This window comes from Myotis brandtii, unplaced genomic scaffold (assembly GCF_000412655.1).
Source record: "Myotis brandtii unplaced genomic scaffold, ASM41265v1 scaffold1105, whole genome shotgun sequence".
Lineage (NCBI taxonomy): Eukaryota > Metazoa > Chordata > Mammalia > Chiroptera > Vespertilionidae > Myotis > Myotis brandtii.
The window spans coordinates 961655-977523 of NW_005353770.1; positions in this window are offsets into that span (position 1 = coordinate 961655).

Here is a 15869-nt window from a genome sequence, read left to right on the forward strand (position 1 = left end):
TTTGTAGCTCATTTTTCTTCTTTAATTCTTTCATAACTTGATGCAACAGTTTGAATTTCTCAAATATTTATATTTGAACACATGGTTCAGAATATTTAAACATCATTAGCTGTATATATTTTTAAAATAGACTAAATAGTGGAAAAGGACTTTGATATACAAGTGTATCAAGTGAATACTTAAATTTCAACTGTGAAGATACATTATAAGATTACTTTGCTAATAATCAGAACATTCTTTTTACTATTAAAAGAAATAAACGGTGTGTGGTCATTACTTTTCTTCTGGCTTGATGCTCATCAACTTTGAAAATACAATGGGCTAAAATCAATTTTATTCTTTTAGATTTCATTCAAATCTCTGTACTATCCATATTTCCTTAGTTTATAAATGTGTAACACTGATAGTTAAATAGGACAAAGCTGACCTTATGACTATTGATTTCAAAAATTAAATTAATATATAAATAAATCAGGCTTTTTAGTTACTTTTGAAAAGAAAAACAAATTTTTCTAAACAGGTGTTGGTTCTGTAGGGTTGCACCAATCAGTACGTGTAGAATTTTAAAAAAAAATCAACAAATTGACTTGTTTCTGTCAGGATTTAAGCTCCTTATGAACTTGCAGCTTGGAGTACATTTTTGTAGCCACAAATAAAATATATTTTTAAAAAAAATCAACAAATTGACTTGTTTCTGTCAGGATTTAAGCTCCTTATGAACTTGCAGCTTGGAGTACATTTTTGTAGCCACAGAGTGATTATTTATTTGGTATTTCATCAAAACATCTTGGACCGGCCAAGAAAAAGTAAATGAAGAGAAAGTTCACAATATACCACTTCCCTTTAACTAAAAGTTTTACATTATATGTTCTTGTTTTCACTAACGAAGAAATCCAAAGAGGATTGTCCTTTTATGAGAAACTAGAGGCCCAGTGCACAAAATTTGTGTGCTCAGGGGTGTCCCTCAATCTGGCCTGCACCCTCTTGCAGTCTGGGAACCCTCGGGGGATGTCTGACTGACGGCTCCTTGGGGGGCGGGCCTAAACTGTCGGACATCCTTAGTGCTGCCACAAAGGCAGGAGAGTCTCCCACCACTGCCGCTGCACTAGCCAGCTGTGAGCCCGACTTCTGGCTGAGCAGTGCTCCCCTGTGGGACTGCACTGATCACCTGGGGGCAGCTCCTGCGTTGAGCATCTGCCCCCTGGTGGTCAGTGTGCACCATAGCAACTGGTTGTTCCGCCGTTCGGTCGATTTGCCTTTTATTATATAGGATGGTGAAAATAGCATTCAGCAGCTATTTTGCAGGGAGCCATTATAGAGGCAGCATGCACCCTGAGCAGCATGAGTGGCACTGCTTTCATTATATGTTCATGTTATTTTAGGTTTTATGTGTTATTTAGTACGTTATTTTTTGGGTCTGGGAATGCTTAAAATTTTTTCCACATAAATGGTAATGGCTTATTTTCTTTACCCCATTTCTGCGTAGGAAAGGTTTCATAGGAACACTCAGCTTTCAGATAGCACAGGAAACCTGTACCACCTCTAAATTGCCTCATTTTTACTTTTTTGCATTTCTTTTTGTTAATCCTCATCCAAGAATATTTTTTCCATTGATTTTTAGATAGAGTGGAAGGGAGGGGGAGAGACAGAGAGAAACATCTATGTGAGAAAGACACATTTTACTGGTTGCCTCCCACATGTGCCCTGACCTGCAGCTAGGGTTCGAGCCTGCAACTGAGGTACATGCCTGTGCCCTTGACCAGAACCTTTCAGCCCGAGGGGCGACACTCTTAACCACTGAGCCAAACCGGCTAGGGCCCTTTGCATTTCTTACTGAAAGTTTGGGTGAAAGGCACTTTAGCCTACAGTTTCCTAAAAAGCTCTTAGTTGTTAAGTAAATTAACCTAGACTGTATAATGCAGTGATGGCGAACCTTTTGAGCTCGGCGTGTCAGCATTTTGAAAAACCCTAACTTAACTCTGGTGCCATGTCACATATAGAAATTTTTTGATATTTGCAACCATAGTAAAACAAAGATTTATATTTTTGATATTTATTTTATATATTTAAATGCCATTTAACACAGAAAAATCAACCAAAAAAATGAGTACGCGTGTCATGGGTTCGCCATCACTGGTATAATGCCAAGTTGCCTCAAGTTTTTTCTTTCCCTTTATAATGTAGTCATAGGGGACTTTCTGGGTTCTGGGCACAATCCTATAAAAAATAACAGTAAATAGAGATTAACATTTATTAAATGCTTACTTTGTGCCAGGTGTGCTAAATATTTTACTTGTATTGATACATTTCATCTTTGCAATAATTCTATGAACCAACAAATTCCCATTTTACAGATGAGAAAACGGGCACAAAGAGGTTAGGAAACCTGCCCCATGTCACAGTAATTAGTAGAATCTGAATACAAACATTGCAATCTGGCTCCAGAGCCCTTTTTCTTATCCACCATGCAGTACTGCCTTACAAACACCAATTAAAGGATAGATTTATGAAGGCTTACCTATCTTGATTTCAGGGTAGCTCAATATCAGTTTAGTCCTTTAACATCAAGTTCAAATCATGGCTGCATGACTTCACACAACTGATTTTATTAGTATGTTTCTTCATCTATTACTAAGGTGATATCTACTATAATGATAATATAATGAGATGTTTATTAAATACTAGAGGCCCAGTGCATGAAATTCGTGCACTCGGGGGGCAAGGGTCCCTCAGCCCAGCCTGCGCCTCTCGCAGTCCAGGAGCCCTTGGGGGATGTCTTAAGCCATCAGTCAGACATCCTTTGTGCTGCCACAGAGGAAGGAGAGGCTCCCGCCACTGCTGCTGTGCTTGCCAGCCGTGAGCCCAGCTTCTAGCTGAGTGGAGCGCCCCCTGTGGGAGTGCACTGACCACCAGGGGGCAGCTCCTGTGTTGAGCGTCTGCCCCCTGGTGGTCAGTGCGCGTCATAGTGACCGGTTGTGACCAGTCGTTCTGCAGTTCAGTCAATTTGCATATTAGCCTTTTATTATATAGGATTAGGAACAGTGCCTATCATATACAAGCACTCAACAGTAGCTATATTTTTATCATTGGTCCAATTCTGGTTTCTTGTTCTTTTGTTTCTAAAGTTCTTACTTTGGTCTCTACTCATATGGTTCTTAAGTAGTATATAACACACATATGAAAGTGTTTGAACATCTATCATGTATATAATAGTCTGTTAAAAGTTTCAAAAATGAATAAGATAGTCTGACCTCCAGGAATATAATTTAGTTGAGGGAGGCAGGACAGCTATATGAGCAACTAATGTTTTATAAGGAATGAAGCAGAAATGGCCTTGAAGGGGCTAAGGCATATCCCACAAAGTTTAACTTTGTCTACCCACAGGGGAGGTCTGTGGTCTAGCTAGGTCAGCAATTGAGTGGAGTAAACTCTAATTCAGGGATAGGGACTATTAGCCTGTCCACATTGCTACAGGTGGGGAAAACATGTTCTTTAACTTTGTTAATAATAAAGGTGATGATCTCTTAACCTCTCCACCTCAGTTGTTTCCAAATTCTGGAGGAATATACAGGATGTTATCCCTAAACTATCAAATGTGCAATTTTCAGTCTGCATGTCTTGATTTTATCCACAAGATATCACCATTAGAAATTATCCCATTCCTTGCTGAAATCGAGATTATACCAGAAGTAACACTGGTTTAGCATAATCTGTTTTTAGTGCTGCTATTTGCTAGTGATTACTACTACCTTAAAAAGAAAAGGCAGCACAAGAACTTAAGAAGTAATGTTTCAGCCCCGCCGGTATGGCTCAGTGGTTGAGCGTTGATCTATGAACCAGGAGGTTAAGGTTTGATTCCAGGTCAGGGCAAATGCCTGGGTTGCAGGCTTGGTCCCCAATAGGGGGCATGCAGGAGATCCATGTATCACTCTCACATTGATGTTACCCTCTCCCTCTCTAAAAATCAAATACTTTTTTTTTTTTTTAAAGAAATACAACATTGCCAGCATCTTAGAAGGTTCCTTTGTATCTTTTTCTGACCACATCCCTGGATTTCTCCACTAGAAATAACCAATGTTCTGCTTGTAATGAAAATAATTTTATTTTTCTTTATGTTTTCACCCGTTATGTATAATAGTTCTCGAACTACTTTTTAAAATAATTTCCATATGTCACAGATACTTTTATAAATACAAAATCAAATACTTGAATGTTTTGTCAATGTCAAACTCACTTGATTTGCTTATCTCAGCATCAGCCTGTAACAGTTTGATATGGTCTATAGACCACACTTTGAATAGTACTGATGTCTGTATTACTGAAAAAATATTTCTTTTTTAATCAGGCAAAAAGTAAACTAATAAGTAAAATTTAATGGAGTGTTAAGTTCTATTTAATAAATTGCATATTACATGTCTTCTTTTGTGATTTTGTTTTGCTGAATCATCCATGTTGATACATATGGCTGTAGTTTGATTTTGTTACTGTATAGTAGTCCATCATATGAGTATACCACAGGTATATGTCTCTTCTACTATAATAGTTTTGGGATTGTTTCATGTTCTTTATTAATATGAACAAATCCATTATGAACACTCTTGTATATGTGTCCTATTGTACATGTGTATGATCTCTTGAGAATACATCTAGGAGTGGAATTATTTGTTCCTAGTGTGTGTGTATCTTCATCTTTACTAGGTAATAGCTAACTTTTCTAAAGCAATTGTACCAATTAGTGCTTTCACCAGCAACAACGAAGTATGTTCCACATTTGGTATTGTCAGACTTTAAAACTTTTGAAAATCTGAGTATTTCAGTTATTTTTATACATATATGTGCGTATTGTTAAACTGATATTAAACTTCATCGTTGCTTAATTTGTATTTTCATGAGGTAAATTTTTTTTTCTCATGGGCTTATTTACCATTTTTATTTCATCTCTTGTGAAGTCCCTGTTCAAATAATTTGCCCATTTAAAAAAGTTGCATTAGTTTGACATTTTTTGATTAACAGGATTCCTTTATGTATTCAGGAAACTCAATTTTTTGGTTATAACTATTTCAAATATCTTCTCACTGTTTGTTTTTATTTTTCTGTTCCTAGTGTATCAATTTTTCCTGTATTGATGTTTTTATGTCTTGTTTAAGAAATATTTCTCTTTCCTGAAGTCATGAACATCTTCTCCTATACTATGTTCTAAAATATGTATAATTTTACCTTTTACTTGATTTGAGTTTTGTATGAGATAAGGTGAGTAACCAGGTTTCTTTTTTCAATTTCTTGAAAACTCATGTTTCTCTATTGACTTATAATGCCAATTTGGTCATCTATTAAGTGCCCATATTTACATAAGTCTATTTTTGTGCTCTCTGCTCTATTCCATTGATCTGTTTGTCCTTACACCAGTAACATATTGTATTAATTACTAAAGCTTTTTAAATTCTTGATAATTGGTAAAACAGGTCTTTATACCTTGTTCTTCAAGATTTTGGCTGTCTTTTGCATTTTTGTACAAAATTTAGAATTAGCACAATGCTCTACCACCGAGCCACACCGGCCAGGGCTATGTGAGTTTTCTATGCTACGTAACAAATTACCAAATTTATCAGTGTCAAACACATACTTTATTATCTCACAATACCTATGGGTCAAGAGTCTGGGCAAACCTTAGCTGAGTCCTCTTTTCAGGGTCTCACAGGCTGTAGTGAAGTTGTCACCTGGACTGTGCTCTCCTGTGGAACTTGGTGTCCTCTTAACTCGTCAGGTTGTTGACGAAATTCAGTTCCTTGCAGCTGGAGAACTGAGGCCCTCAGCCAGTGAGGCTTCCCCTCCACATAAGTGGTTCCCATCATAACTGCCGCTTCCAGGCCAGCAGAGAGAGAAGCTGCTGTGTTGAGTATCTTCTTTCAGGGAAGGCCTGACAGGTTCTGACTAGGTCAGAGCCACCTGGAATATTCTCCCTTCAGAGTCAACTGAAGAAGGACCTTAATTGCATCTTCACAATTTTTCCGCCTTTGCCATATTCTGTTGGTGAGAAGCAAATTACAAGTTCTGCCACACAAAGGTATAGATAAGGGGCTGGGGAGGGATTTCAGGGACCATCTTAGAAGTCTGCCTACACGAGCTCCATTCTACAAGTCTTGATATCTACTTTACTTATCAATTTCAAAGAATTTTCTGGTTTTATTATTCTAATTTGACCCCTAGATATTATTTGGAATTATAATTCTTAATTTCCAAACATAAGTATTTAAGTTCTTTTTTATTGATTTCTAATGTAATTGCAGCGTTGTGATCAGAGGCCATATTCTCTATTATTTAAATTATTTGAAATTTATGGACAACTGCTTTGTGACTCCATTTACCTTCTCAATTTATATGTTGTCATATATTTTGTATACCTTTAAATATAAGTTATTACTATTTTATATAGTCAATATTAATTTAGATTTGCCCATATATTTACCATCTTTGTTCTCTGTACCTTGCTGCTCTTTGAGCTTATCTGGAATAATTTTTCTTCTGCTTGAAGAATACATTAGAATTTCCTTTAGTGCAGGTCAGCTGGTGGCAAGTTCATTTCCTTTTTTAAAAAAATGTCTTTATTTGGCCTTCATTTTTTTTACCCTTCATTGTTGAAGAAAATTTGTGCTGAGTATAGAAGTGCACCTTGAAAGGAACTGTGGGCCGCTAGGCTGTGGTGGGCACAGGGGCAGGTCTCGGCCCATCCTCCGCGCCCCCGCCCTGCCCCTTCCACCACGGCCCCTGGTCCCCTGTCTGCCAGCAACTCTGCTCCCGCCACCTCTCCCACACATTGACAGCACCATCCCTGCTTGCACCCGCTGACTTAGAAATGATTGGGGCCAGCACCAACAGCGGGTGCTAGCGGGGCCAGCGCCAGCAGCAGGTGCGATCACCCATTGGGACTGCAGTGTGCAGGAGCAAAGAATTTTCAGTAACCACCAGAGGCTAACCCCAATGACAGCCACCGGCACCCCGCCTTGGTCTGGCGCCCCCACTCACCTGCTCCACCATCCTGCCACAGCCACAGCCAATGCCCACCATGTTCCGTGCTCTGCCGCCTGCTGCCAACACCCGCCATGTTCCACGTGCGCCCCCAGGTGGTCAGTGCATGTCATAGCGACTGGTTGTTCAGTTCTAGTCTATTTGCATATTAGGGTTTTATATATATAGACCAGTGGGGTCCTTTGGCCTGGCCTGCGGGATCAGGCTGAAACTGGCTCTCCGACATCCCCCGAGGGGTCCCAGATTGCAAGAGGGACAGGCCAGCCCAAGGGACCCCACCAATGCACAATCAGGGCTAGGGAGGGACTGTGGGAGGGCTCCAGGGCGTGTCCAGTCCATCTCAATCTGATCTGCCAGACCCCAGCAGCAAGCTAACCTACCAGTCGGAGCATCTGGCCCCTGGTGCTCAGGGCACGTCATAGTGAGCAATTGAGCAGTCTTAGCATATCATTAGCATATTATGCTTTGGCTGAATGGACGACTGGACACTTAGCATATTAGGCTTTTATTATATAGGATATCTTCCCGTTGTCTCCTGGCTTCCATTTTGTTATGAAGTCAGCTATCCATCTGTTGCTTTATTGAAACTAACCTTTTTTTCTCTGGCTGCTTTCAAGATTTTCTCTTAGTATTTGATTTTCTGTAGTTTCATTTTGCTGTAAGTGAGGATTTCATGTATTTGATTGCTTGGGTTTTATTTGGCAACTTGGATCTGTGAATTTGAATGTCGCTTCTGGGAAATTCTCAACTCTAATCTCTTTAAATACTGCCTCTGTCCAATGTGCTATCACTTTGCCTTCTGGGACTTTAAGTAAACATATGTTAGGCCTTCTTGGTATATCCCCTATATCTCTATATTTTTCTTCTGTATGTTCTGTATTTATTTTCTCTGCATCGTCTTGTATCCCCTATATCTCTATATTTCTGTATGTTCTGTATTTATTTTCTCTGCATCGTCTTAGTTTCTGATATAGCTTATAAGTCATGAATTCATTTTTAACTTTATTGTAAGAGATTCATTGAGTTTATGATTTCTGTTTTTATTTTTTTTAGTTATATTTTTTCAGTTAGGTCCTTTTTTCTTATGTGCTGTTACTTTTTATGGCATCCAGTTCCTTGCTGCATTTATAAAGTGAGGATTTTATTACCATGGATTATCCTTTGTATCTGATAGTTTCATTATGCACAGCCTGTTATGATTATTTTTGTGTTATTTGTAGTCCATTTGCTTCTAATTAATGTCTTGGTTATACTTATACTTCATTATCTTTGTTTACTTGAAAATCCTGAAGAAGAAAAAAAATAACTTAAGACCTGAGATGATTTTCTCTTCCTTAAGAGATTTATGGGGTTTGGTTTATTTGTTCATTTGTTATGTAAATTAACCCACTTATTAAAAGCTTAGCAATGTTTCAAATGACAGAGCTTCTATTGTTTTTTCAGTTCCTTCAGTCTTCTGATGGCAGACTTCACTGTGATGGCAGAAGTGTTGTAGGTCCAAGTACCACTAGCTGTCATTTTCATGCAGGAACCACAGGCACTCCCCCACAATTCACCTCTTCATCTTGGTTTTGCCATAGAAAGAGCAGTGTACTTGGCATGTTGGCTGACTTCAATTTTCTTCACCATTTCCCTGAGGGAGGCACTATAATGGGTCTTTACTTACCAATAATTCTGACCTTGGCGCATTAGCTATGGCGCTGCTAAGTAGATTCGAGGCCAGAAGTTTTTTATTCTTTCTGCCAAGTGCAGTCTGGAACTTAGGCTTTAGATTTCCTGTGCTCCTCCAGATGACACACTGCACTGCAGTTTGTAACCCCCACTCCAGGACACAACCCTTGGATACCAAACCCAACCCTTGTCTTTCCTATTGTAGTTGATGATGAAAAAACAACTCTGGCCCTGGCCACTGTGGCTTAATTGGTTGGAGTATCCCGTATCCTGAAAGGTGGCTGGTTTAGTTCCTGTCAGGGAAGTCAATGTTTCCCTCTCCCCACTTCCTCTCTCTAAAAAATCAATAATAAAAAAAGACAGCTCTGCCACTCAGCTACTTCCTCTAAGATTGGCAATCCACTCCAAGGGCAATAGTAGTTCTGGCACTGCTTCCTGAATTCCAATCCTGTCCCTGATTTTGACTTGGGAAATTCTCTCATGTCTTCAAGAAGACATGTGTCTCATCTTCACTGGGAACATTGGTCCCAATGACCTGCTTTCTCATTACCCACCTCCGGAAATTCAAGGTTACATTTGGGTCATGAATGAAATGTGTAACTTCTTTTTTTTTTTTTTAATATATTTTATTGATTTTTTACAGAGAGGAAGGGAGAGGGATAGAGAGTTAGAAACATCAATTAGCTGCCTCCTGCACACCCCCCACTGGGGATGTGCCCCAACCCAGGTACATGCCCTTGACCGGAATCGAACCTGGGACCCTTCAGTCCACAGGCCGATGCTCTATCCACTGAGCCAAACTGGTTAGGGCGAAATGTGTAACTTCTGTACTTTCATTTTCTACATCATCCTTGGATGACTCACAGAGTTCAGATAATGCCCAGATGATATCTTTTTATTAGTGACTCATTTATTCATTCAACAAATATTCATTTAGTGCCAAGTATGTTCTATCCTTTTTTCTAGAAATAGAGATTCAGTGATAAACAGCTTAATTATTTTGTTCTAGGAGTTAGCCAGTTTTCATGAGAGGCTTGATCCCCAGTAGGGGGCGTGCAGGAAGCAGCTGATCAGTGATTCTCTCTTGTCATTGATGTTTCTATATCTCCATCTCCCTTCCTCTCTGAAATCAATTTTATATATATATATATATTATAAAGCATTATTCTGTATGATGTTACAGTAATTTTAGCTTTATAAAGTTTTAAATTCTAAGTATTTTGTTATTTATTCTACATGGTGGGAATTGGAGATTAACTTTAAAACGTTGTACTATTCAATAGATGTTTGACTACATGTTTACTGTGTGCTAGGAAATGGGAATACTGAAGTAAATATGATAATTTCTTATTCTCAAGGCATCTGGAAACAGATCCCAAACAGAAAATTGCAATAGTAAACTTACAAAACTACAACCTGAAAATAGTAGTTCTCAAACATTGTGATATAAGAATCACCTAGTCTACTTGTAAAAAACTGATCTTTCTCAAGTTTCTTCCCCTGACCCTGAGACTTTGATTCAGTAGATGTGGAGTGAATCTTGGAAATCCTCACGGAGAGTCCGATGCAAGTGTTATACCACATTTTGAGAAATAATAGTAAAACACTTTTGTAATACTGTGTACCTACTATACTATGTTCTACATTCATGCTATATAGTTTATTTACTCTTCTAAACAATGCTTTCCCACCATTTTACAGATTAAGAAACTGAAGCACAGAATGGTTAAGTTCACTCGCATAAGGTCACATAATTAGTGCTAGAACCAGGGTTCAAACACACACATATCTGCAGGGGCAGGCTTGTGTCTCCCATGTGTATGTGTAGCCTTCCAATCATGCAGAGACCTGTGAAGAACTAATTTTGACTCTCAATAGCTCTCTCATTTCCAGGACCTTCCTGATAAATTGCTGGCTATTCCACTGGTCTGTGAGACCACAACTTCAGACTAACAAAGTGGTGTCCCCCATGTATTTCCTCCCAAGTTTGTGATTTTTATTGACAGCACCACTAGGTATGAACTTTTCGCCACCCATCTACTCCAAGTCAAGTTAGCTCCCTCCAGCAGCTTTTTTTTCTTTTCAGTACATTTTTATTGACTTCAGAGAGGAAGGGAGAGAGAGATAGAAACATCAATAATGAGAATCATTGATCAGCTGCCTCCTGCACAAGGGATAGCCCCACACTGGGGATTGAGCCCATAACTTGGGCATGTGCCCTGACCAGGAATCAAACCATGATCTGGTTCATAAGTCAATGCTCAACCACTGGGCCATGCTGGCTGGCCTCTCCAGCAGCTTTCATTGTTGGCTTTTCCCTGGTACACCAACACTGGAAAATGTGCTGAGTTTGGGAGATGAGAGCAGCTTCTAGCAAGAATGCCACAGACTCCTACCCAAATTTCAGCATGGTTTTTTAAAAATGAATACATGATTCTCAATTTGTTGTTTATCTCAATTTCCAGAGCCCTTGAATGATTATTTTTGACAATTTTGTCCAGTGTATATTTGTTTTGGGGGAGAAAATTTGATTTTCTAGAAGTTCCACCTACCAATTTTGTCAGGTCTAGGATTTGGTTTTACCCCACTTAAAGTCTAATAAATTAACCTGTTACTGTTTCATGGATGCGGGCAGAAGACAGAATTCCTGGGTCAGAGACAGAGGACTTTAGTTACTTATGACACAGTAAGCAGCACCACTATCAGCACATTTGCATTGGTTCCTCCTCACAAGTCCCATGGGGGTATCATGAAGAGATCCATGTAGATATTGCACACACAGTGGACTTGTGTCACATTTGAGGAACACTGAGCTTGAGGAATCCACCACTGTTATAGCAAGCAGTAAGTAAGCCTGTTCTTTGGTCCTAGTGGGAGACATTACCTTTTATCTCAAGGTTGCTCACCATAAATACTACCCTGCGATATGGCTCAGGTAAAGAGCAGTCAGGGTCTTAAATTATTGGTGTACTCAGTAAGACACATAGAAACACAAGAGCCCTAGCCAGTTTGGCTCAGTGGATAGAGCGTCAGATTTTCAACTAAAGAGTCGCAGGTTCGATTCCAGTCAAGGGCACATGCCTGGGTTGCAGGCTCAATATCCAGTAGGGGGCATGCAGGAGGCAGCCAATCAACGATTCTCTCTCCTCATCGATATTTCTACCTCTCTATCCCTCTCCCTTCCTCTCTGAAATCAATAAATAATATATATATGTATGTATTAAAAACACACACATAAGAGGCACATAGACAACTGTCTCCCAGCTCATTTCATTTAAATTTATTGGAATGGAGTTATCTTTTACCTTTTAAATGTCTTATGATCTGTAGTGATGTTTCCTTTTTATTTTTAGTATTATGTCCTTTCTGTTTCTTTTATTTTTTTCTAAGTAGTTTCACCAGTAGTTTATTAATTTTATTAGTCTTTTCAAAGAACTGTCTTTTGCTCTTGTTGATACTATGATAATTTTTCCCCCTATTTTCTGGTCTTATTTTATTTCTTTTTATTGGGATTTCATTTTCTGTTTTTCTAATGTCTTGATGTGGATGTTTAGATAGTTGATTCTCTGGCTTTGTTTTTTGATATGTATGTTTAAGACTAGAAATCCTGCTCTCATTAGATTTTAGCTATGTCCCACAAATACTAATATGTAGTATTTTTAGTAACATTCAGATAAAAACATTTTATGATTTTTGTTGTGGTTTATTTTTGACCCATTGGTTATTTTTAAACGTCTTTTGATTTCCAAACATGCAGAGGCTTTTCTAGTTATCATTTGTTTTTGGTTTTCAGACTAATATGTAAGTGGTAAGAGAACATATTCTATGTTATTTCAATCTTTTGATTTGTTTTGATTTTGCTTTATTGAGATTTGCTTTATGGCAAAAAATATAGACTAATTTTGTTAATGTCTCATTTTGTTAATGTTCCATGTGTACTTGAAAAGAGTATGTGTTTTGAAATTATATTGGATGCCATAATCTATGTCTGTCAATCAGGTCAAGTTTGTTAGTCATGTTCAAATCATTTGTATCCTTACTGATTTACGTGAGAGTCTGCTGGGCATATGTAAGATATTCAGGGAAATGGTAAAGTAAGCTCAAGTGGACAGAGGATCAAGACCTTGAAAACACCAGCATTTAATGTCAAAGATGTCAGGGGAAAGAAGCCACAGGGAAAACATTTTACGTCAGAGAAGCCATCTCTTCTCTGATTTAATTAGCACTCCTTCCCATTTTATTCTGCTTTATTTCATTCATTCATTAGCAATGAATGGACCTGAAATTTTCTTACTTGTTTACATGTCTATTGTCTGTCTCCTGGACCAGACTACAAAATCTCCAAGAGGACTGGGACCATGTGTGTTTTATTCACTCTGTATCCCTAGTGTAGAAGACACCAAATATTTGTGGCAGATGTTATCAGTGTACTCTCTTGAAATGTAATTTGGATAGAAAATTCAAGTAATGGTCCGGCCTGCGTAGCTCAGTGATTGAGCGTCTACCTGTAAACCAGGAGGTCACAGTTCAATTCCCGGTCAGGGCACATGCCTGGGGTGCAGGCTCAATCCCAGTGTGGGGTGTGCAGGAGGCAGCCAATCAATGATTGTCTCTCATCATTGATGTTTTTATCTTCTCTCCCTCTCCCTTCCTCTCTGAAATAAAAATATATTTTAAAAAAAGAAAATTCAAGTAATAGAACTCATAATCAATTTAAAATATTTTCTTAGTACAGCATGTGAATATGAAGAACAATGCAAAATTTGGAGCAATTTGTGACATAAAATGGAAAAATTCAAGTGAATTTGTCCTTGACATTAGTGATTTTAGGCTTATTTGTGCATGGGATGTGGGTGGTGAATGGGGAAATAAATGTTTATGGCATTTGCCATTAGTAGTATTGCAATGAAAAAAAAATGGAAAAACACTGATTTGAAGGATTGTGAGAGGTACAGGCAGAGGAGACTGAAAGAGAAGAATTTTAACAAGTTGGATAAGCATAAAGTCCACATGGGGTGGTTGACACATATCTGCCAGTGCTTACCTTCCATGGCCCATCCTGTTGTTGGGTGGGGGTAGAGGAACAGGAAATAACTCTTAACTCTACCTGTGGCAGGAAGTAGGGATTGCCTGAGAATTAAAAGAGAAGGAGTAGGGGGCTATTTTTGAACTGGGTTCTTAGGATATGACTAGGATTGGGAGCCTGAAGTAGAGATGGTAGGATCAAGTTTTTGGCTTTATAAGTGTGAACAAAAAAGGGGCCACATACTAAACCTGACAAGCTCCAGGGAGGCCTGCATGGCAGCCTTACAAACTCAGAGACCTAAAATAGGACTATAAGACAATATGATCCTTAATGGCCATTTATAAGCTTCCTGCTGCAGGAGAACGAAAGACCAGGAAAAACTTGCTAGACACCAGGAGTTGGACTAACTAAGGAATTGAAACTGTCCTGAAGGCACCTGTTGCACACCTGCATTCCATCGCATTCCAAACCCACCACCTCAGCCCCCAAAACCACTGACCACAAAAGCTTCCCGCCAGTGACTGCATATAACAGCGATGGCGAACCTTTTGAGCTCGGCGTGTCAACATTTTGAAAAACCCTAACTTAACTCTGGTGCCATGTCACATATAGAAATTTTTTGATATTTGCAACCATAGTAAAACAAAGATTTATATTTTTGATATTTATTTTATATATTTAAATGCCATTTAACAAAGAAAAATCAACCAAAAAAAACGAGTTCGCGTGTCACCTCTGACACGCGAGTCATAGGTTCGCCATCACTGGCATATAAGAATGAAACTCCAGCTCCTGAGTGCTGCCATCATCCATCCAATGTCCCCTTGGCTCAGTGCTGTGCAGCCCTTCCCTTGGGATATCCCATCCCCTACCCCCTCAATTTTTCTTTATCCACCATCCGAGATGGCTATTTAGCCTGCCCGTGTGCACCACCCACGTTAACCTTTTAGTACCCACATAGGATGGTCTAAAATTAAAATTTTTTAACCAAAAACAGGTCCTGGCAAGTAGTCATATCCTGGGCCAGGATCTTTCTCGACCGAGGTCAATCTTTACCTCAACTGAGTCTGTCTGCATCTAGGATAACATGTGTTTGGAATGTGAGGGTAATTTCCTTGTTCCAGACCCCCTCAGGGCACCATCTCCCACCAGAGCAGGAGACCACAGAACCCCTCATTGTTATTGTTATAATATTAATTGTTAACTATCCTATACCCACCTATTAAAAAGAAGTACGTGTCTATTCGTCTTTTTATTCTGTCCCAGAGATTTCTCCACTTTGCCTTCTATTTTCCCTAATCTATCACCAATAAATGTCATGTAACCCCCTTATGCCTCCTTTTTTTATTGTAATGTATAACATAAGATGCAAAACTGTAATTTTCTGGAGCATTTTTCTCAATTCATTGAGATTTTGCTTCCTGGCAATTGTCATGTTTGGCTCAAATAAAGGCATAGCTGTTCTTACAGGTGTTTCTTCCATAAGGCTTTTTATGCTTCTTTTACTTGATTGCTTTTTTATTTTCTTTCGTAATTCAGCGAAGTTTCCATCTGTTTCGGTTGTGGGAAAGGAACCTGAGAAAGGTGACTTTGCAGGGGCCGGGGCGGTGCGCTATGCATCCCTGGCCAGGGATGTGGTTGATTGCAGGAACGTGCGGTGGCAGAGCCCCAATGGGAAAGGAAACGCCAAGGGACCCTCTTGGAGGACCAGGGGAGTCGCTGTACCTCGGGAAAGGTCTAGGTCTGCCTGTTTGTGTAAGACAGGCCGTTCCTTCCTTTGAAGTTCAGGGGCTCCCGTCTGGGAAGCGACGATGGATATGGTAGGATCAAATACGTGGCTTTACTGGCGGGTTCAGTGTTGGGCGCGCGGGGAAGGTGGAAGCAGTGCACCCAGGTCTGTTAGGAGCAGATACAGTGCAGTCCCCCGCACTCCCGAGCCTCAAAGTCAGGGCTTATGCGGGGGGTGGGGGGTGGGGGGTGGCCAGAAGCCGCCGCAGCGCAGGGAGAGTCCATGTTTGCCTGGGCCAGAGTTCTGATTTCTTCTCCGCCCTTCTGAATGGTCCGCCTCCCCCTCCTGCGCGGAGAGGTCCCGCCACGTTATAACCACCCCCTGCACGCACACTCGCCCTGGGGAGCTGCGCCGCCC